Source organism: Trematomus bernacchii, unplaced genomic scaffold (genome assembly GCF_902827165.1).
Source record: "Trematomus bernacchii unplaced genomic scaffold, fTreBer1.1, whole genome shotgun sequence".
Lineage (NCBI taxonomy): Eukaryota > Metazoa > Chordata > Actinopteri > Perciformes > Nototheniidae > Trematomus > Trematomus bernacchii.
The window spans coordinates 1,991,784-1,997,783 of NW_022987429.1; the positions used below are offsets into that span (position 1 = coordinate 1,991,784).

Genomic DNA, 6,000 nt, shown 5'->3' on the forward strand with positions numbered 1-6,000 from the left:
TGTCCACAACATACTTGGTAAACAAAAGATACAAATATTGCAGGTATCTTATTTATTTAGATATACATTGGCACCCTTTTTAATTTTACATTTTCAATTATATATCAGTATTGCCTGACGTCCTAATCTGGACATCTAAATACGTTATTGTAGCACAACTGTAGCCCGTCAACAAAGCGCTCACAGAGTGGCTAGAAAATCATTACTGAAACTACATTTGAAATGCTGGGAGCATACAAACCTGGCTACCAGATAAAAATTCAAACGCAGAGAGATATTCAAAAGTGCTGACATTGGCGGTCATTCAAATGCATCTCACGTGAATGTATAACAAACTGGCCCTCCCTACAGTGCAAAAATAGGGGAGGCGGAATACACAGCAATCACAAAATAGTGGCAGACAACTGATGAGTATGGGGGAACGCTTCAATACTGCAATGAGAATGCAACACTCTGCACTGACTGATGAAAAATATCAAATCCGACCAAAAAAGAGACTTTAACCTGCTGTTGCAGTTGTTCATTTACATAACTGTTACAAAAGGGATCAAACTACTCTCTGCAATGATATGAAATTAGAAGAAATGCAAATGGCATCCACACAATGAATACAAGTTTTGCACTTTACAGAGAATAATATATTGAGTACGTTGTCTCTTTATGGTGCCACATAAAAAAACACTGAACGTAAAGAAACTGGAGGGGGTTATTCTCTAGTTGTCAGCGTTTTAAGAAGTATGTAGGTCATGATGGCACAGTATCAGAATACTGAGAGACTGCAAGGCTTATTAAAGAAACATCAATCTGAAAACTCACCAACATGCCACGAGTTTCTCCACTTAGGTGAAACTATAGTCTGCCCTGCAGCAGTTGGTTGAGACCAACTTCTGAATGCACACTGCTCTCTACTGGAAGTCAAAGATTGCTGACCTGTATAACATTACAGTGACTCTGAGGCGCCAGTTTTACACTCTTCGATGGTCTGATATTCAATATTTTCTTCCTCTTCCCCCCGCTGACGATACAAAGACAGAGAAAGTGTTGCTGACTGGCTCCCCTCATGAAGCTGCGCCACATGTCCGCATCATCGCTCTTCGTCACCCGCCAGACCTGCGGCTTTCAGCCTCAGAGAGGTCGCGTCAACAGAATTATTGAGGCCATCAGGCGGGCGGCTCCATCGACAAGCATAGCTGACGCCCAGCTTCCCACTGGGCTGTCCAGGGGCCACAAAAGAGCAGATCTGAAGCCCCTGGCATGATGCGGCTATTCTTGGAGACCTCCTCCAGGGCTCACATTGTTGCCATGAGCAGATATAAAAAAAACTGCAATGAAAAGGTGTTCTAAACATTTGGAAATTGTAAGGAACCACGAAGGGTAGAACATTTTTTAATAAGAGCTGCACAATGCATAACGATGACTGTAATGCAGGTCTGTCTGCACGTTGTAGTTAGCGGGAGATGGTCTTTACATTGTAATGTCCTTTACATATATAACATTTCCCGACTTGGAATATAATGCCTGTATTTCACAAATGCAGAGCCTATAAACCACACAGGTATTCACTCAGGGCAATTTTCACAAGCAGAGAGTACAATGCATTTCGATTTTGTTCTCCCTATGACAGAACTAAGCACATTTCTGTTTGCCTCTCCCTGCCAGGCGCAGCCCCATGCTCACAGGGAGAATTGTACTGTTACAAAGTCGGGCCCACTGCTCAATCTCGCAACTTGGTCTTGACCCAGAAAGTCCAGCAGAGCATGCTGAGCCATAAATGTTAATCTGTAGGTTACAACAGTGAGAAGCGGTGCTGCTCCCAGAGCTGGACCAGCAGGACGGTATCCTGTGGTTAATCGCAGGTGGCTTTCATCTCAATATACTTTGGGCGAACAGCGGCAGTAAATGTGCAAAACAAAACCAAAGGCTGTCATGCTTTCAATCTTGGCAATTCTTGAATAAACAAATAAATAAACCATGTGCGTCTAAAAAGAAAGGCTTCCACAATTACTGGCCCGGCTGCTTTGTCCGCGAGTCCCTACGCAGAGCATCACCAGCAGTGCATTTGCACCAATGTGCACAATGAGATGCAGGAACCAATTTGTTGTATGCACAACACATAAGGTCATGCAGTGAGTCTACAATAGCCATGAGGCGGGTACAGTAGTTGTTCCCTCGAGAACGCTCCTCTATCCTTTCCAATCAAAATGCAATGGCAGGTATCACATTATACTAAGCAAATATCCGGGTGGAAAATACTATGTAAATCAACCTTTAGGTTAATAGGAAAAGGCTATTTAAATATGTTGCTGTCACTTAAGCCCTTTCAGGCATCCGTATTGTCATTTATTTAAAGATATTTATGAATTGGGGAAAAGATAAAAAATCCGTTATACACATTTCAAAGGCACAAACATTTGTTAAACTGCTCGCATCCATACCATATCTCTGTCCATGTTCTATCCTGTGCAGCATACAATGTAGTTAAGGACCACAGTGGTAATGCATCAAGTGCTGTCACTAAATATCCCTAGTCTAAGCACATTTCAAGAGCATGCAATCCCTTCCCCCCCAAATCCTCGGGTGACTTTCAGCAATTATTTGGCATCTTGCATGAAAACCCTAATTTTTTTTGCCAGGGTCACATCCCTGTGTCAAACCCAAACAATCTTCTGACTTAAGGACATTAAAAGCAAATGTGCAAGACTGTCCACCGATGGAGCTTCTGCCATCCCGGAGCATGGTTGCCTTCATTTCTAAAGTAATTCAAGATCCTAAACCCATCATGGCATGCTTTACTTTCACACCAAGCATCTATCATGATGTCTGGCTATTCTCATGGGAGGGAAGGGAAAATGTACTGAGAGAGAAAACAGGTAAAAGAGAGTACAGCAGACAATAGCCAGGCAAGCAACGTGTTAATAGTAACAGATTAGAGGGCAGCAATTATGTAAAGTAAATATGACATGGAACCGATCCGTCGAGCCCAGGGAACTGTGGGTAGTTTGTCAGGCTGCATTAACCTTCACGTGTTTGCTCGGATGTGTTGAAACAGACGACTCGGCCAGACTGTTTGCCATACCAAATGTTATAAATCATAAGGTCATCTTCTTAGCCACTGTCGGCATCAACAAGTAATAAGGTGAGATATTATAGCTCTGTGCTTCGACTTATCCTCGATATCTCTCACATCTTAGAGGAGTTAATTTTACAGAAGCAGAGAAGTCATCTTGAACGCCCCTTAACGATCTATAAAACTGTTTAGGGCCAGTACTCAAGCCGGCATTATCCCTAAAGGAGGCAGTTCTCATCACACAGAATATTAAATTCTCCACAGGAATAATGAAAGGGGAAATTACTTAAGGATAGGAACATGGAGTGGCAGTGTTGTGTACACAGTTCTTCAAATATTCCCGAAGTAATGAGATGATTTTAAGCTCCAAGCGCAGTAAAAACCACCTCGAGAATTTCTTGCTCTCCACTGCATCATAAATTGTAGTTACCTGCTTTGATTAGAGGGATTAAAGAGCAATGATTCAGGTTCAAGCTGGGGAATTAGGCTAAAGCTTCAATAAGGGGTCACAGCACTAAATGTTTCTGTGCTAGATGTGCAATCGTCCGCTACATTATGGCACAGTGTATACCAGCGACTATTGCTTTTCACTGTAGAGCGGTGCACATGCACTGTACGCTGGAGCACTGTTCTCTCTCTCCAAGAGTGCTTCTGGAAAGTGTAAACACAACGCTCTTCATTTATTAGAATTCTGTGGCAGCCACCAATACACTGGTGCCACAATGTCGGATTCAGGAGAGTCAGTTCAAATTATTGCCCGTGCCTTGTAAAAAGATAATACAAGCTGTACTGTTGTTCTAGTGCTCTACTACAAAATCACATGTTCAATATCTCCCAATAAGTGTCACTGTAATGCCTTTACAGGCCGGCACAAGGAAGACAGACTGTAACTCCGGTAGTTCAGATCCGTTTTTAGTTCTTAAGCGGCCCTCGACACAGCCAAAGGCTCAAGATTAGGTGACGAACGATCACTTCAAAACACATTTTTCACAATACACTTGCCACTTCCATCTAACAAAACTCAAACGCCATTTTGTCAAAGGTAATGGAAGTGTGCGTTGTGATTTGCCTCAACTGGTGCTATTCCTCAAAAGCACTCAGGACAAAAGCCATAAATCAATTTAGCTGCACAGATATACTTGTCCTTCTGGGTATCATGTGGACCTCACATGCGTGTGTTTGCAAATCACGTATAGCTTGATCCATGCCCCTGGTGAAATCAGATCAACATTTTTCCCTGGTTCATGCCAAGCACTGAGACAAGTCCTTGTGTTATATAGCTGAGAATTAAAGGAGTAAATGGACCCAGCTGATGTCTAAAGCGTTTAGTTTAATTAACAAAACTTCCAAAAGCTTCTAAAATGATACTACCTAAAATACATATAAATACAAAATACAAAATCTAATTATGCACTGCATGTTGGTTGTCAGGCAACTGCCTCGCTCTCTCCCAGAACCTAAAAGTTGCTTTGAATCCCTGTGGCAAACACAACCTTTCTAGAGGCCCTTTTCAAATTCACTCAAAGGCTCTGATGAAATTTCTGCACTTCCTGCACCTAAGGCCTAAACCGTAGATTTGGAACAGTTTAGAAAGTGTGTATGTGTAAGCACTTTGACACTTGAATTATTAGTGAATTTAGCAGGTTATCTCTGCAGGTGATGCTGGATACACCCCAGGAAGGCTTTCAGGTTTTTATGTGCTGATTTTCACTTGTTGGAGTAAAGCTATCCCAGCGTGTCAGCTGTTGGTCAGAGAGGTCTAGAGGAGGACACTGAGGTGAGAGGTGAAACTGGGATAAATATGATTTTCTGATATGAATCGCTGTGGGGTTCTCATTTTTAACTCAATGTATCCAGCAGAAAGCAGCAACAATATATATTAATTGTCTCCCCTGTGCCATTTTTAACATGACATTTAAAAAAGTACAGAATCTTCGTATGCACAAAACTAAAACAAATGATACCTTCCAAATCACAGTGGGTGACTTTTGCAAACTGCACATCTTGTGACTGTTGAACTTTACATTATGATGTATTTTCCTAATATTGGACCCGTTAAGAAACGCATACATCTTGCTCAACACTTGTACTCATTAAAGCAAGTAATAGTGCTAACAATCCAGAGGGTATGTATCAGAGTGAGATCAAATCATTTTATCAAGGTGCTGATGAGAAAAGGGGGTTTGGGAGCTCGGAATGTTTCGGCTCCACATATTACCGGGAAATTGCAATAGACCAAATTAGACAGCATTATGGAATGGAGTATGCTTATTTTTTTTTTTTATCCCGCGGCTGACATCCATTCATAAAGAAGGATTAAATAAAATACTATCTGGACACTGACCTGCATGGAGCTTCAGAGAGCCTGTCCGAGGCAGCGGCACATAAACTTCCAGCGGCGCGCTTTAGTCCAAAGTTGAAGGCAGCGGTGGGCACAGTGCGTCGCGGTGCCTTCCTCGCAATAACCGCGTGTGCAATGTTAGCACAGTTGAAATTCTTCACAGACAGCCCTTGCACATTTACACAGAAACGTCTTGCCTTGGCTTCACGTCGATGTCGACCGATTGTGAACAGGAGACGAGGATGTTGTGCTGCGTTGTGGTGACGGAGAGCTGCAGCTCCGTGTGAAACGTGTGTCTGCTCACAAATCTTCTCCGTGGCTCAATACTTCCAAGAATGCAGTTTTCATGAGGCAACACTGTCACATTTCCTGTCCTCCAGCAGAGGTGCAGGATGTTTTTTTCTCTTTAAAAACAAAACTCACTCGGTTAGGATGCGGAGGCTCACCAGCCGCTCAGCTGCTCTTTTGTCCGATATGCACTTGTCAGCTGATAAACTGCGCATCCCCTCGCTTTCCACAGCGTAGCCTCTGGTCTGCCTATCAGCACCGGGGTAGAGGTGCGGGCCGTCAACATGAAGGAGGGTCAACTATG

General features: G+C 42.9%; 1 protein-coding gene across 1 annotated transcript in view; it reads right to left on the minus strand.

The window, feature by feature from the left end:
* The window catches only part of si:dkey-237h12.3 (teneurin-3), a 139,141-nt gene extending 133,580 nt beyond the window's left edge, over positions 1 to 5,561 (minus strand). Inside the window, exon 1 of the mRNA XM_034141707.1 lies at positions 5,412 to 5,561. The gene's annotated coding sequence lies outside the window, so the exon portion shown is untranslated. The remainder of the gene's footprint in view (positions 1 to 5,411) is intronic.
* Between the last annotated feature and the right edge of the window lie 439 nt (positions 5,562 to 6,000).